Source organism: Haemaphysalis longicornis, unplaced genomic scaffold, assembly GCF_048455015.1.
Source record: "Haemaphysalis longicornis isolate Haplotype H1 unplaced genomic scaffold, Haemaphysalis longicornis Haplotype H1 scaffold_5, whole genome shotgun sequence".
Taxonomy (NCBI): Eukaryota; Metazoa; Arthropoda; class Arachnida; order Ixodida; family Ixodidae; genus Haemaphysalis; species Haemaphysalis longicornis.
Window position 1 is genome coordinate 149,502,332 of NW_027526385.1, and position 17,422 is coordinate 149,519,753.

At 49.4% G+C, this 17,422-nt stretch overlaps 1 protein-coding gene across 3 annotated transcripts in view; it reads left to right on the forward strand.

Moving 5' to 3' along the window:
* The window catches only part of LOC144139444 (uncharacterized), a 46,214-nt gene that overhangs the window by 2,241 nt on the left and 26,551 nt on the right, over positions 1 to 17,422 (forward strand). Inside the window, exon 1 of one of the 3 annotated variants that reach the window (XM_077671773.1) lies at positions 355 to 552. The exons of the other annotated variants lie outside the window; for them this stretch is intronic. The gene's annotated coding sequence lies outside the window, so the exon portion shown is untranslated. Of the gene's footprint in view, positions 1 to 354; positions 553 to 17,422 lie in introns of those variants that run through there. 3 annotated transcript variants of the gene reach the window in all.

The following is a 17,422-nucleotide window of genomic DNA, read 5'->3' on the forward strand; positions in this document are numbered from 1 at the left end:
AGTCTTGATTTTTTTAAAATTCTCGATTTAACAAATATTTCACGGTTTCCACTGACATTGTTGGATGGGCTTTTAACTGTGTAGAAACAGCTGCAAGTGGTCTCTAATTACGTTACAAAATTTCAAGCGTGACAAGGCGCAGAAAGTGTAAAAGTGGTATACGCTCCCGAAACACAGCAGATAGTTTCTTCCCGTATTATGAAATGCAAAAAATGCCAAAGGAAATACATCACAGATTGTAAGCGAGTAAATCATTGAACGCACACCCTTCAAAGGATGGCGCTACTTTAGAAAAGCCCCCGTGGAGGGACGTAACGGCGGAGTTTTAGTGTTTTTCTTTATCTGCTTTGGAGTCCTTGCAGGCGATGATAACCCAGAAGACGGTGATTCGAGATACGCCACTCACACTCACGGCCATATCTTCTGTTCGCTGAACAGAACACACAGTCCGCAGTGGCGGTCACGGCCGGCGTTCATGCGTGGTTTCAAAAGGCCCTTGATATGTTCAGCTGAGTCGTCCATTGCCATCCCTTACGTTGGTCCTTTTCGCAGGTAAATTGGTTTATACTTCTTACTTTAGATTTATTTCTCACATGCACTTTGAGGAATATAGCAGGAAGGTTGGAGACCATAGAAATGCATCTATACATGAGCGTGCTACTGTATGTAGAAAAGTTATTCGGAATTTTAACTACCCCAGTAATCTCATCCTTTGTTCAGGTGCGTATGTAAGGGACGCCTTGTTTTGAATCACAGGCTGCAATTTCCAGCAAATTGTAAATACACTAGTCATATACTATGAATACGTCGGGATGGCTGTAAAGCGTAATACAGCCATCCCGTTCATAAAGCGGGTCTCTGTAACCATGCCCAAAATTATAGACCCATATTCCTAACTAGTGTGTGTTGCAAAACATTAGAGCATGTGTTATACTCCACCATTTTCCACCACTTTGAGGCGAACAATTTTTTCAACCATGCCCAGCATGGCTTTCGTGGGGGTTATTCGTGTATCCCGCAGTTGGTCCAATTCTCCCACGATATTTTTTTCTTCATTTGACGCTGGCAAGCACGTTCACTGCATTTTATTAGACTTTAAAAAAGCCTTCGACACTGTCCCCCATTTTCTATTGCTCCTTAAGATGTCCTGCCTTGGCCTTCCTGATTCCGTGCTTTGCTGGGTGCAAAATTATCTGTCGGGTCGTTCACAAAAAGTGGTTATCAACGGTTCTGAATCAGATCTCGCGGCTGTCACTTCGGGGGTGCTGCAAGGATCTGTTTTAGGACCACTTTTATTTCTCATCTACATCAACGACGTCACCGTGAACATTACATCCAAAATAAGGTTATCCGCGGATGATTGCGTGGTTTATAGGGACATAGAAAATGACATTGATGCTTCCTTCCTACAGTGTGACCTTGACCGAATCCTTGCCTGGGGCCTTAAGTGGCTCATGAACCTTAATCCCCAAAAATGTAGCCATAATAACTTTAGCAGAAAACGGGCTAACATTATCCAAAACTATCACATAGGCAGCGTTCCAATTGAAAAAGTAGATCAGGCTAAATATCTTGGTGTATTCTTTTCATCAGACCTTTCATGGAATAAACATGTTAAGTACATCACCTTAAAAGCTGGACGTGTTCTTAACTTCATAAAAAGAAATATTAATAAGGCTCCCCAAGACGTCGAACAAATATCGTACTCTTCTAGCGTACGTTCGATTTTAGAGTTTGCTGTTGTGGTATGGGAACCAAACACCAAGATCCTTAAAAATAAACTGGAGGCAATTCAAAATCGTGCTGCACGATTTGTTACTAACTCTTACAGTTACAGAATTAGCGTTACAGACCTCAAACGATCTATTTCAAGGGACACTCTAGAACTGCGACGAACCTTTTCTAGGTGTTTATTTTCGAAACAGATTGTGTGTGAGGAGGTGGCAATTGATCGACATCTGTACCTTAATCCGCTCACGTATGTGTCTAGGCGAAGGGACAACAGTAAAAAAATTGCCGTATATTTTTGCCGTACATCTACATTCCAAGCGTCATTTTTCCCCCGGTCGATTAAAGAGTAGAACGCCCTACCCGACAATGTTGTTTCCGCCCCCACTGAACTGTTTTTCGCTGCACTTTGGCAGCACTTGCGCTCGAGCACAACATGACTTGAATGGGTATTTTTTCGCTCTTTTTAGTGAACTGCTGTTATCTGTATTTATCCTTTGTGTCCCGTGTAATCTCGGTATGCGAAGCCTTGGCAGCACTTTCGCATGGCCACATTATCTAAAACCTTTCCTTGTTTTTTTTTTGTGTGTCACTGTTGTCTGTTGTTTGCGCTGGTTTTTCTTTGTTTTTTTTTCCTTGTTACCATTATGCCGTGCGTGTGATTCTTTGTGTTTATTTTCCTGTATCACACCCGCGTACAACAATGCCTTTTGGCGAATGTAGGTATGTTAATAAATAAATAAATAAATAAATAAATAACCAATATGAATAGGGCGTTAATCCTGAAAAGAGTCAGTTACGTTGTTTTGAACGGTTGCTGCGCAGCCTATAAAATAGCCGGCAGGTTCCATCAGCAGCTTCTAGGCCATAATGAGCTTACTGTTATCATGATGTCAGCGTCCAATAACTTCATGATACGAAGCGCGAGGGACAAACAGAACCAGCTAAACAGTGGACCTCCTGTACTAGAATCTGTGCATATTAAAGGACAATCGTTTACTTGATACCCAAAAAGTAATCACGAAAGTTGTGGTCAGTGGAATATTGAATCTGCATGAAACGTATGTAAAAGTGAATAGTGTTTCACACGACGTATTTCAATACGAAGAAATAAAATATAACGCGGCCCCACCCAGTAAAATAAACCATTTCCGTAAAAGACCTTAGAGTGCAACAAAAACTATCACGTAATTTCACAAGCGTTTGTACCGTACGTTTGGAAGAAGTTATAAACAAAAAGGCACTACCATACTTCGAAACGGCTACTCAGCCCCTTGAAACGATCGTGGTTCTAATGAATGCGTATTACAACCTAATACTGGCATGTTATAGTAAACAACCAATAAACCTTTCCCGTAGCGCAAGAAGTTAGGTGTCCTGCAAGTATACAATTCGCGCAACGTTTTGGGGCCGCGGGAGTCTTGATAAATTAATAATAAAGGGGTTACCGGTTTGTTCATGGATTTGCATGTACGCAGTAATTTGCATTGCAGTCGCAAAAGCAGTTTCAAAGAGCTTAATAATTGCACAAGCTATTTCTTTAATAATTGCACAAGCCCGTTTTCTTGTACAGGTTGAAAGGTAAATTGACCGCGTTAGCGACACTGAATTTTCAACAAAAGAGTGAATAGACTAGATTTAAGAAATGGTACTCCACAGTAAATGATATTCTTGTCATCAATGAAGGAGAAAAAAATTGGCCGAATATAATAGGTTGCTTTAATGGCATTCGTAAATTACAAAATGGTCCTTCCATCCCAAACGTCACAGACCATGGGGTCGACCATCCCCGACTACACAATAAAAATCATGCACGACCCCTTCACTACGCTATTTGTTTCCGTAGCCAATTTTTCGGCAAATAACTTTTCCCTCACACAGCAATTTTAATTTTGCGCTTCTGACCGAAACGTAGGTTGTAAAAAAAACGCCAAAAGTAAATATCCGAAGCGCGGTAAAAATTTCAGCAGGTAGAAAAAGAACCGCGGCTCCTTCATACCACGCATTCACCGCTGCTAGTGCATCTCACAACGTGCTTTGCGGGGAATAATGCGACCTTTCTGAGCCATATTTAGGCATTTCCGCAGCTGTTACAACACTTTCAGAGCCAATACTTCACTTCACTTCACTTTATTTCCTTAAAGACCCGCGAGGGGGTATTACATAAGGGGTGGGTTTACAAGTAGTTTTTTTTATTGACACGGGTTTTCATGGCGAAAGATGTGCAGACAGTTGGTCGAAAAATGTTTATGGACAGCAAATGACCACGACGTCGTGGGGAAGGTTCTTTCAGACGTTTGCAGTCCGTAAAAAAAAGGACATAGAAAAAGTGGTCATTCTAATACGTGGACAGGCACCTTGAAGTGGATGACTAGTGCGGTGAGATATGCGGGCTGGTGGAATAATGTAGGGATTACGGAATGGGCTATGGAAAATTTTCTGAAACAGGCAGAGGCTGTAAATGCGACGGCGGACGTCAAGGTTTAAAAGACCAGATTCTTTTTTGAGAGATGACACACTAATATTATAGGAATATGAAGAATGAATGAACCTAGTAGCACGGTTTTGAACTGCCTCAAGTTAGTCGGTGAGATATGCTTGGTGTGGGTTCCAGAGTGCAGAAGCATATTTCAATTTAGAGCGGATAAGAGATTTGTTGGCCAGAAGCTTGACATTCTGGGGGGCGTGCCGAAGGTGAAATTTCAGAAAACCTAAGCATTTGATTGCAGATGATACAACGTTGGTAACATGCAGGTGCCAGTTAAGATCATTGCACAGGGTGACATCGAGATACTTATATAATTGCACGTGTTCGAGGGCGACGTTAGCGATTGCGTAAAGGAAGAAAGAGGGGTTGCGACGGCGGTGGAAAGAGACTGTTTTACATTTGTTGGGGCTAAGTTTCATAAGCCAGGTGTCACACCATTCCTGCACATGGTTAAGGTCATCTTGAATAGCGGTTTGATCTGTCGGGTTAGTGATTCAGCGATAGATTACACAGTCGTCAGCAAACAAACGGATACTGGAGGAGACATGTGAAGCTTGGTCATTAATGTAAACTAAGAAGGGAAGGGGACCGAGAACGCAGCCTTGTGAGACACCTGATGTTACTGGAAGGGGGTTAGAGGGCACTTCATCGAGTGAAACAAACTGGGAGCGAGTAAAGATCGTTTCCCCGAAGTCCTGTGTCGATCAGGAACCCAATCGCCCGGGCTCCGGTTGATTTGGCAGGAGGCTGGCCAGGCGATGGTGTTGACGTTCTTGGAGGCGGCGGTCGAATTGACGAACTCAAGGCGTTGGGGTTGATTAAATGAAACGAAGGGTTTATATGCAGCTATTTACAGTGACAAAACTGGGTTCATGAATAATAAACGAAAAACTGCAAACTTCAGCTAGACGCTAGCTCCGAGTGCGCACAAATCACTCGAGCTCTTCAACTTCGTCTAGCTCTTCCTATTCTCGGAGCGTACGCGAACCGCTCGAGAAACGACGGCCGAGACTCTGTCTCGCCGCAAGATCCGTCTAGTTGCCCGGTACGGCGCTGCATCCTAAACCTCCGACGCGATCTTAACCTTGACTAGGGGGCTCACAAATCCCAACCTAGCTTTAACGGTCGAGACTCCTTGTCCCGCCAGGAACTGCCCAGCTCGGCGCTGAGACAAGAACGATTTCCAACGGCCAAGTTCGGCCTTATAAAACCTCGAGATCACCCTCTCTCGGGAACGCCCCTGTAGCGTTCGTACACGCGTATGGGTGTGCCCAAATTCACGTAGGCAGCTGTCACTCAGCACGCCACGGAATATTCAATGAGTCGCCCCCATCTCTGGGTCAACGGACCGCTCGCGGGCCAGCAAGCGTGTACGACCCCGAGGGATGAGAGCGAAAGACGCGACTATGCGTCATGCTGACCGGGGCGTGTCAACAATGGAGACTCGTGCGGCGCTCGTCCCGACGCCGGTAATCCCACCACCTCCGCGAGTCTAGCAGACGTTCGCGGAATCCGGCGGCGCTGTCTGCTTTCTCAATGGGGGATTATCCTTGTGGTATGTGGCGGGCCAGACAATCCGTCTCCCGTGCACGCCGTGACGAATTGGCGAGGACTGCAGCGCAGTGTTGGCAGTGTTACGTCACCAGACAGAGTGGCGGGTTCTCACGCGCAGCCCGTGCGCCTGGCCGCTAATCTCATAAGTGGACCTTACAGAGCGGTTAGTTAGAAATTTCTTAATCCAAGTTACAATATCGGGGTGTATATTTAAAGAACTAAGTTTCATTAGCAGTCGCTTATGAGGTACCTTGCCGAACGCTTTCGAGAAAGCCAGAAATATTACGTCAGTCGGCACGTTAGTATCGAGACTTGTGTGCAGATCCTGCACAAAAAGGGCTAACGGGGTTTCGCAAGAGTAACCCTTACGGAACCCGTGCTGGGCAGGATGGAAAAAGCTATTGGCGTCAGGAAAGTGAATGAAGTGGGAGTAGGTGACGTGTTCCATGATTTTACAGGGTACGCTTGTAACAGAGATTGGGCGATGATTTAGGGGGCTGTCTTTGTTGCCTGATTTGAAGACCGGAGTAACCTTCCCCACTTTCCAGTCGTCTGGTAAGTGGCCTGTGCGAAGTGACTGTGAGAATAACAATGACAAAATCACTGAAGAAATAGATTTCGTGTTTTTAAGAATTTTAGAATTGATTTCGCCCACACCTGCTGAAAAAGCCAGTTTCAATTTCTCGATAACAGACAATACGCTCGATGGAATAAATGTGATAGGCGACATAAAAGAAAGAATACAGTTCGCTAACGCAGGAAACGGTATATGGGTTTCGTTGGTAAAAACAGATGAAAAGGCAGCATTGAACAGTTCAGCGGTGTCAGCAGTACTCATATTGTCACGAAGACAAGGACGATGCAGTGGTGTTGAATGAGAAACACGTTTATTGGAGCGAACTTGTGCTCCCCTAACAACTCAAAAGAATACAGAGGCGGCAAAGCAGCGGTCAACAAAGTGACTTGCACAGGCGAGTGTCGTCGAATCGAATGCCCCGGCGTCCGCACTGCAGGCTTTTTATCTTTTGGCGCGCGTGGTTCTCGAAACGTTGATTCGCATCGAGAACATAGTAGATCCAAGAAGATTATTCTGGGCTGTTCACGTTAGATCGGAATGCTCTCCCTATCACAACAGATAACACATGCGGCACAGAAAGAAAGAATGGAACACGCGCTTCCCTTGGCGCAGAGATAACACAGACCGGCGCAGCCGGGCGGTAAAAGCAAAACACAAATAAACAAACCTAATGTATGGTTCGCGGCATTACCCCCCCCCCCTCTAAGAGTGCATCGACCCGATGCTAACATAAGCGACAGTCCGAACAAATGAAAATAAAAGTTCGTCATCGTCCGTAGAAAGGTTTTAAGCGAACCACGTGGACGACTTCAGGCCGCGTGCGTCGTCGTGATGTGCCGGAGTCACCATCGGGGATCACTTCGTAGGTAAGTTGGCCAACACGTCGTAGAATCTGGTAGGGTCCGAAATACCTTCGCAGGAGCTTCTCACTGAGTCCGCGTCGTCGGATGGGAGTCCAAACCCACACACGATCCCCTGGTTGGTACTCGGCGTCTCGGCGTCGGAGGTTGTAGCGGCCCGCATCCACCAGCTGCTGGTCCGTTATACGAACTCGAGCGAGCTGGCGGGCCTCCTCCGCACGTTGAAGATATCCGTGGACGTCGGCGTTGAGGTCGTCGTCTTCTACGTGCGGAAGCATGGCGTCGAGCATCGTAGTCGGCCTTCTACCGTAGACAAGCTCGAACGGCGTCAGCTGTGTCGTCTCCTGGATAGCCGTGTTGTACGCAAACGTGACATACGGGAGCACTTCGTCCCAAGTCTTATGTTCAACGTCAACGTACATTGACAGCATATCTGCGATTGTCTTGTTCAGACGTTCTGTTAGTCCGTTCGTTTGGGGGTGGTACGCCGTCGTTCTTCGGTGATCCGTGTTGCTGTAGCGTAATACTCCTTGCATCAGCTCCGCAGTAAATGCCGTTCCGCGGTCTGTGATTAGGACTTCCGGGGCTCTATGTCGCAGCACAACCTGGCTTATAAAGAACTTCGCCACTTCTTGTGCAGTCCCCCTCGGAAGAGCGGCGGTCTCTGCGTAGCGCGTCATGTAGTCTGTCGCTACGACAATCCACTTGTTCTGTGATCGTGACGTAGGGAACGGGCCTAAAAGGTCCATTCCAATCTGTTGAAATGGTCTCGATGGGACGGCGATCGGTTGCAGAAGTCCGGCGGGTCTTGTCGGCGGCGTTTTTCGTCGCTGGCAGTCACGGCAGCTCCGGACGTAGTGGGTGACGTCAGAGGTAAGGCCGGGCCAGTAGTACCTCGCCTTGATTTTTCCGATAGTGCGGGCTGTGCCCAGATGTCCGGAAGACGGGTCGTCGTGGCACGCTTCCAAAATTTCGTCACGAAGGTCCGCGGGGATGACGAGAAGGTAATTCGCTCTTGTTCCGGGGCTGAAATTCTTCTTCACAAGGACGGAGTTTCTCAGGCTGAATGCTGGTAAACTGCGTTTGAAGGTCCTAGGAACGGCAACGTTGCATCCCTCGATGTACTCGATTATGACGCGTAAGTCGGGGTCGGCACGCTGCTGGGCGGCTAGGTCGCTCTCCGTCACGATCCCGAAGAACGCGCTGTCTTCATCAGAGTCTTGTGGTGGTGGGTCGACGGGGGCGCGGGACAGGCAGTCGGCGTCGGAGTGTTTCCTGCCGGATTTATAAACGACTGTAACGTCGAACTCCTGCAGGCGCAAGCTCCACCGCCCAAGACGGCCAGAGGGGTCCTTCAAATTGGCGAGCCAACACAGCGCATGGTGGTCTGTTACAACCTTGAATGGCCTTCCATACACGTATGGGCGAAATTTTGAAATCGCCGATATAATAGCCAGGCACTCTTTCTCAGAGGCAGAATAGTTTTTCTCCGCCTTCGACAGACCACGGCTAGCATAGGCGATTACCCTTTCGCAGCCGCTTTGCTTTTGGACAAGGACGGCACCCAAGCCTATATCACTGGCGTCCGTATGCATTTCCGTTTCGGCATTTCCGTCGAAATGAGCGAGCACGGGCGGGCTTTGCAGGCGTTTTTGCAGCTCGCCGAATGCTTTTTATTGGTCGTTTTCCCAGCTGAAAGGGGTGCTATCTTTCGTCAAGCGCGTGAGTGGCTCTGCAATGCGTGCGAAGTTTGCGACGAAGCGCCGGTAGTATGCGCACAGCCCGAGAAATCTCCGCACGCCCTTCTTGTCTTTTGGCCTTGGGAAGTTCGCAATGGCTGAAGTTTTTGCCGGGTCAGGTAGGACTCCCGCGGCGTTGACGACGTGGCCCAAGAACTTGAGTTCCCCGTATGCGAAACGGCACTTTTCAGGCTTCAGCGTCAACCCCGACGTACGAATGGCCTCGAGTACAGACTCCAACCTTGCAAGGTGTTCGTCGAAAGTCCGGGCGAATACCACTACGTCGTCGAGGTATACGAGGCAGGTGTGCCACTTAAGGCCAGCTAGCACAGTGTCCATGACTCTTTGAAACGTCGCTGGTGCTGTGCACAGCCCAAACGGCATCACCTTGAACTCGTATAGGCCGTCTGGGGTTATAAATGCAGTCTTCTCTCGGTCTCTCTCGTCCACTTCAATTTGCCAGTAGCCGGTCTTCAGGTCCATCGATGAGAAGTACTTCGCGTGGCAGAGGTGGTCGAGGGCGTCGTCGATTCGGGGGAGGGGGTACACGTCCTTTTTCGTGATTTTGTTCAGTCGCCGGTAGTCAACGCAAAACCTTAATGTGCCGTCTTTTTTCTTTACGAGTACGACGGGCGCAGCCCAGGGGCTTTTCGATGGCTGTATAATGTCATCGCTCAGCATGTCGTCGACTTGAGTCCGGATGGCTTCCCGTTCGTGTGAAGAGACGCGGTACGGTGACTGTCGGGTAGGTCGGGCTCCATCTTCGGTTATTATTCGGTGCTTCGCTAGAGGGGTCTGACGTAGTTTTGCGCTCGACGAAAAACATTCGCTATAGCGACGCAGCAAAGCCAATAATTTTTTCCGTTGTTCTTGCGGTAGCGCCGGATTCACGTCGAATGGCTGCGGGAGCTTGAATGTTTCTACGGGTGTGCGTTCAAAGTCGGCGACTGCGATCACATCACTTGCTTCTTGCGTTTCTTCGAGGAACGCAATTGCAGCTCCCTTGTTTAAATGCTGGTACTCTTCGGTGAAATTAGTGACCAAAACGTGATATTGGCGTTGCTTAAAGTGCGCAATGCCTCTTGCGACGGAGACACCGCGGTCGAGAAGCAACCTTCGATCACTCTCTACGATAGCGTCGATGTCAGAAGCAGCATCCTCACAGTAGACGGCGATCATCAAGCTTGCGCGGGGTGGCAGGGTGATGTGATCGTCGGCGATCCTGACAGCAGCACGGTGATCGGGGTTCGGCTGCGGCGTCGTCGAGTGATTGGAGGAAAATGTTATCGACTTGGTCTGCAAATCAATTATTGTGCCGTTGTCCGTCAAAAAGTCCATTCCGAGAATCACGTCGCGGGAGCAGTTAGGCAGAACGACGAACGCCGCAGGGTACGTTGTGCCGTCTATGGTGACGCGCGATGTGCACGTTCCACTTGGCGTCACGAGGTGGCCTCCTGCTGTGCGTATGTGCGGACCGTCCCATCTGGTCATAACTTTCTTCAGTTTAGACGCAAATGGTCCGCTCATTACCGAATAGTCAGCTCCCGTGTCTACGAGGGCGACTACGTCAAAGCCGTCGATGGACACCTTGACGTCAGATGCAGTCGTCCTCGAGTTGCGGGTTCGTCGGGGCGTCGTATCTCTGCTTGTACGTGTTGATGGTCGGGCACGGTGCATCGTCGTTGTCGTCGTCTTCTCAACGGACGTCTTGGTCAGGTCGGGTACGCGTCGCGCCGTGTAGCTGTCGTCGTGTTCAGGAGTCTCGTTAGGGCTAGGTCGGGTCGTCGGGATGAGGGCATGTCGTGAATGATGGTCTTCAGCGAGTCGCTGCGTCGTTGGAGGGTTTTCATTTTTCCGCCGTTGTGCAACTTTACCTCCCGAAGTTGCTGCTTTTAGTTTCCCCCGCGTGGGCTGGGGGACCTTCCACGTGAGAAGTCAGCAGTGCTGCGGCGGTTTGGTGACTGAGACGGTTAGGGCGACGGTGAACGGTTGAAGCGGGCTGGTCCTCGGTTGGTGTTGGAGAGGTATTCTTCGATCTCAGCAGGGCGCTGGCCGTATCGGGGGCGTGGGGCGTCGACGGAGAACCCTCGCAAACCGAGCCTCTTGTAGGGACAGCGACGGTATATGTGGTCGGCCTCTCCGCAGTGGTAGCACAGCGGGCGATTATCGGGCGTTCGCCACACGTCGGTCTTCCTTGGCGTCTGGTATTGGTCTACAGGGCGTCGGGCGGGCGGCGTTGGACGGCGGTATGGCTCAGCCTCTTGACGACGGGTTGGAGCAGGGCGGGGTTGACGAACAGCCGAGGAGTAGGTCATGGCTTGTGGTTCGCGGGGTGCTTCCGACGGCGTAGAAGTTCCCAGTGCGTTTTGGACTTCTCGGATTACGTCGGTCAGGGAAGCCACTTGAGGTTGCGGCGTCGTTGGAAAAAGCTTCCGAAGCTCCTCCCTGACCACTGCTCGGATGGTCTCTCGCAATGTATCGGAGCTTCCATTTGCAGCACCGATGGTCTCCGAGAACAGCGCGTTGACAGGGCGGTCGTACTGCCTGGTTCGAATTTCTAGCGTCTTCTCCATCGCGGCCGCCTCAGACGCGAATTCGGCCACTGTCTTCGGAGGGTTACGGACTAGACAAGCAAAAAGCTCTTGCTTCACTCCTCGCATTAGAAACCTGAGCTTCTTTTCCTCGGTCATTTCAGGGTCCGCACGACGAAAAAGTCGCTTCATCTCCTCAACGAAAATCACGACTCATTCGTTGGGGTGCTGCGTTCGAGTTTCAAGCAAAAGCGCAGCTCGCTCTTTTCTCACCACGGTAGTGAAGGTCTTAAGGAACTCCCTCTTGAATTGAGTCCAGTCGGTCAAAGAGCTCTCATGGTTCTCGAACCAAGTTCGAGCAGCATCTTCTAAGTAAAAGAAGACATGCCGGAACGTTTCTTCATCGTCCCACCTGTTGAAGATGCGGACGCGCTCCAACTTCTCCAACCATTCTTCGGGGTCTTCAGCGGGGGCTCCCCGGAACGATGGCGGTTCTCGGGGCTGCTGCAGGATGATTGGCGACGTTGTTTCTTGCACCATGGTGTTGGTTGCAGCGTTCCTTCTCTTGGGCCCTTCTGGCAGAAGACCGAACTCGGGCGGTAAATCTTGCAGGCGGGGGCTGGTTCGTGTTGGACTGGCTTGGCGGCTTTTCGAGGTTGTAGTGGGCATGAAGGGTGCGTACCCAGCACCTTCACCAGATGTCACGAAGACAAGGACGATGCAGTGGTGTTGAATGAGAAACACGTTTATTGGAGCGAACTTGTGCTCCCCTAACAACTCAAAAGAATACAGAGGCGGCGAAGCAGCGGTCAACAAAGTGACTTGCACAGGCGAGTGTCGTCGAATCGAATGCCCCGGCGTCCGCACTGCAGGCTTTTTATCTTTTGGCGCGCGTGGTTCTCGAAACGTCGATTCGCATCGAGAACATAGTAGATCCAAGAAGATTATTCTGGGCTGTTCACGTTAGATCGGAATGCTCTCCCTATCACAACAGATAACACATGCGGCACAGAAAGAAAGAATGGAACACGCGCTTCCCTTGGCGCAGAGATAACACAGACCGGCGCAGCCGGGCGGTAAAAGCAAAACACAAATAAACAAACCTAATGTATGGTTCGCGGCAATATCATCGCCAGCTTCATTTTTCAATGTAACAGTGCGGGATTCCTGTGGGTTAATGATTTGCCAAAATTTTCTAGGAATATTGGTTATAATCTTGGGCAAGTCTGCGTGAAAAAACGAGTGTTTCGTGCTGCGTATGGCGAGCAAATATGCTTTTTTGGCCGCGTGAGATTTATCCCAATTTTGAGCTATAGGTTTTATCTTGGCAGCCCGAAATAATCGTTTCTTCTTATTACCTAGTTTTTTCAGGGTTTTTGTGAACCATGGTTTCTAACAAGTTCCGCGAAATGTGGTTTTCAGTATGTACTTTCTTGCCATTTCCCCTATTTGGTTTTTGAAAAGCGTCCAGTTGTCCTCTACTGATCTGTTCCAAAAGTCTGCTTCGAAGTCCGGAAATAAATTTAGAAGTTCGTTATTTATTGCCTCGTAGTTTCCTTTATCGCACAGACTGATAGTTTTAGGATGAGGCTTCCGGGACAAGTGGTCAAAATTTAAGACTGAGTTTATGACCTTGTGATCGCTGATTTCACGAAGGTATGTAAGTGAAGATAAACTTTCAGGGTGCATTGTTAGTATCAAGTCTAGTATGTTGGCTGAGTTGTTTGTCAGGCGGGTTCACTCCGATACCAGCTGGGTGAGATTGAAGTTCAAGCCGATATTTATGAATTCCTTCGTTTCAGTAACGCTCCCTGCCAAAGCGACTTGGTCATTCCAGTCAATATCGGGATAGTTAAAATCGCCAAAAAGCAGGACATGAGCGTTGGGTTGTTTAACAGTGAGGTAATTCAATATGTTGTTAAGTTTCTCTGGAAAGTCTCTGATGCTTTGTGAGGGCCGATAGCACACTCCAAGCAGCAGAGTTAGGGGCGTTGAACGAATACGAAGCCATATTATTTCTGTCAGATGTAATATGAACAACTGAGCACGATAGTGACTTGTTGTTGGCGATTAAAAAACCTCCCCCTCCCGCCCCTTTCTAGACATTCTGAAAAACGTCAAAATTCGGGAGATCAGCCAGTATTTCATTGTCCGTAACGTCACTTGACAGCCACGTTTCGGTTAGGACGAGTATATAGCTGTCGGATGACAAAACAAGATTAGATAGATTAGATATTTGCTCGCGCTTAGAAAGAAAACTGCGGGCGTTAGTGTAGATTACGGAAGTGGAAATATTTGGACGCAATCGGGGGTGTAACTGCTGGCGGTGCTTTTTGGATTGCTACGCGATTTCTTTGACGGTTTGTGACATTTCATCGAAGATGTACCGCTGTGAGTGAAGGAACAACGTTTTGTAAGGGCGTGAAACAGCGGTGGATTTGCTTCTATACTCGGTTACAACTCAAGAATGGCACCACCTCATGTAGTGTATCACTCCGCCAAAGCGCCGGACCCGTGACATCAGTGCGCGCGCGTTTTGAAAGGGGTTTGCTATGATTGCGTGATATCGTCTGCCTCGTATCACGCAGTTTGTCGTCACTGGAGTCGTTTATAAGCCTTTTAAGCCCACAAAATCACGCGAATGGCTCACACCATCTTCAAAATATTCCCAGGAACGCCCGACTTGCGGCGCGCGGAAAAACATACGGCTACGGTGATAAGGCACAGCGGTAACTTCCGGTGCCGTTCTTAAGTTGTCACGGAGTATTGCGAAGGCAATAAGGTGTTTCCGTGAATTTTGCACGGAGCGAGAGAAATCCCGCCCTATTGCGTAGGTTGTGCCTTTCAGTTTCCTGCCGTTTCAAAGGATCGTTTCTTTAGTTTTAAAGGATGAAAATTTTACAATGATCGGGCGGTTACAGCCAGGCTTGTGACGGCCGAGCCGATGTACTATTTCAACTACTTTCGGGTCAATTTTACCGTTTAAGTGTTCGCTGCAGACACTCATAATACGTTCTTCGGACTCAGAGAAAGTTTCAGAATGGTTAGTATCTGGAAGACCATAGAATATTTGGTTGTTCCGTCGCGAGCGGTTTTCCACATCGCAAAACGGGCCTCCAGGGTTTCAATGTGACGAGCTGTGGCGCCTGCACCGGTCTCTAACGCCGTTATTTGTGCTTCAACGGTTGAAAGGCTTTGGTAGTGTTTTTCCAACTGCATTATTCTATTACTTAGGTCACTGATAGTTTTTTCCGCAGTATGCATTTGCGTGTTTAGGTATTGCACCTCGGAGAGAACCATAGCCTGCCCAGCAGATACTTTTTAGCTCATCCAGAAAAACGGCACCATCATCAAGAGGCGTAGGATTGCTTCAATGTCCCAAGACAGTAATACCAATAAATAATGTATGACATCAATGCATTCCAAGGCCATGCATACGCAACACTGTGGGCTCGGCAGCTGTACCAGACAGTAATTGCTTAATTTTTTGGAAAATAGAGAGCTTTGACTACTAACCTGCATGAGGAACAAGAGCGGGTTAGCTAAATGACTGTTCAGTGGCGCAGCCACCGAGCCCACAGAGCGGCGCGCCGGGATGTTGCCGCTTTATTGCTGCTGCTGATGTCGATGAAGATGGGATTTTCGATGTGAGCAGGATCCATACTGTCTCGGACGGGGGCGCCGCTTGACAGGCGGGAATATTGGGGTTGGAAGCGCATTGCGTAATGGTACCCGCGCTTGTGTCGAGCCACAAAGGCTCGCGGGTTGCTGGTCCGTCAGTCGCGGCAACGAGTGAAGCCGAGGAGAGTACGTGGATGACGAACGTAGCATACACCTGCATGACGAACAAGAGCGGGTTAGATGACTGTTCCGTGGCGCAGCCACCGAGCCCACAGAGCAGCACGCCGGGATGTTGCCGCTTTATTGCTGCTGCTGATGTCAATGAAGATGGGATTTCCGATGTCTGCAGGATCCATACTTTCTCGGGTGGGGGCGCCGCTTGACCGGCCAGAATGTTGGGGTTCGAGGCGCATCGGGTAATGCTACCCGCGTTGGTGTCGAGCCACAAAGGCTCGCGGGTTGCTGGTCCGTCAGTCGCGGCAACAAGTGAAGCCGAGGAGAGTACGTGGATGACGAACGTAGCATACACCTGCATGACGAACAAGAGTGGGTTAGATGACTGCTCCTTGGCGCAGCCACCAAGACCACACAGCGGCGCGCCGGGATGTTACCGCTTTATGACTGCTGCTGATGTCGATGAAGATGGAATTTCCGATGTCTCCAGGATCCATACTTTCTCGGGCGGGGGCGCCGCTTGACAGGCCAGAATGTTGGGGTTGGAGGCGCATTGGGTAATGGTACCCGCGCTGGTGTCGAGCCACAAAGGCTCGCGGGTGGCTGGTCCGTCAGTCGCGGCAACGAGTGAAGCCGAGGAGAGTACGTGGATGACGAACGTAGCATACACCTGCATGACGAACAAGAGCGGGTTAGATGACTGTTCCGTGGCGCAGCCACCGAGCCCACGGAGCAGCACGCCGGGATGTTGCCGCTTTATTGCTGCTGCTGATGTCAATGAAGATGGGATTTCCGATGTCTGCAGGATTCATAGTTTCTCGGGTGGGGGCGCCGCTTGACCGGCCAGAATGTTGGGGTTGGAGGCGCATCGGGTAATGATACCCGCGTTGGTGTCGAGCCACAAAGGCTCGCGGGTTGCTGGTCCGTCAGTCGCGGCAACGGGTGAAGCCGAGGAGAGCACGTGGATGACGAACGTAGCATACACCTGCATGACGAACAAGAGCGGGTTAGATGACTGTTCCGTGGCGCAGCCACCAAGACCACAGAGCGGCACGCCGGGATGTTACCGCTTTATTACTGCTGCTGATGTCGATGAAGATGGAATTTTCGATGTCTCCAGGATCCATACTTTCTCGGGCAGGGGCGCCGCTTGACAGGCCAGAATTTTGGTGTTGGAGGCGCATTGGGTAATGGTGCCCGCGCTGGTGTCGAGCCACAAAGGTTCGCGGGTTGCTGGTCTGTCCGTGGCGGCAACGAGTGAAGCCGAGGAGAGTGCGTGGATGACGAACGTAGCATACACCTGCATGACGAAGAGCGGGTTGGATTACTGTTCCATGGCGCACTGTCTGCATAGTTTGTTCATATCATTGATGGTAATTGCGGAAAGAAATATGGTAGTCGAGAAGCAAGTAGTTTTGGAGCGAGAAACACACCTCATCAACTTTGGAAAATGTGCGATATTGCTCATGTTCAGGCGCTTAACACAGTGTGTGGCGTTTGATGTAAAAAACAGACTTGGGATCAAATGACAAGGTGTACAAAGATACTTTTTTCTGAAACTTCTATCCTAGTACTGTTTGTTTTAGGCGAGAAAATACTTTTTATATAGGGCTGTTACAACGGCTTCATTCGGCAGGCCCTAAGCTCGCCTAACTGCACCAGGGGTCTGTCGACAGCTGTGAGAGATGCGGAGGTTCTTCGTTTCCTGGGTTGTAGCATGACTACTGTTTACAGAAATGTGACTGGATGGTACTGGATTTAGGGAAGGCCTAATCGGCACAGGATCAGTTGTAGGAGCTCTAAAACCCCTTCTGCGAAGCCGCATTCTTGCAGGCACATGACATGCGAGCTTTCGTGAATTTAGGAGGGTGCAGTCTTCACCATGGTTGCCGAGTTCTGTGTTTTGCCGCTGAAAAATTCTGGTTGTCAGGGTTCTTTGCACCTTTCAGGTTCTTTTCAGCCATTGTAAAGAGCTGGTTGGTGTAAGTATCTGTCCCTGTTAAGGTCTGTCAAGACAAGCCCGGACTGGCATTCTCGTCCCGATTTTGCGCTGTCTACTTCGTCTCCAGAGCTATTTCCGCTTGAAGTGGGAAAGAAAATAACCTGAAGCCATTTTTATGGCCACACAAATTCACATACGTTTTCCTAGT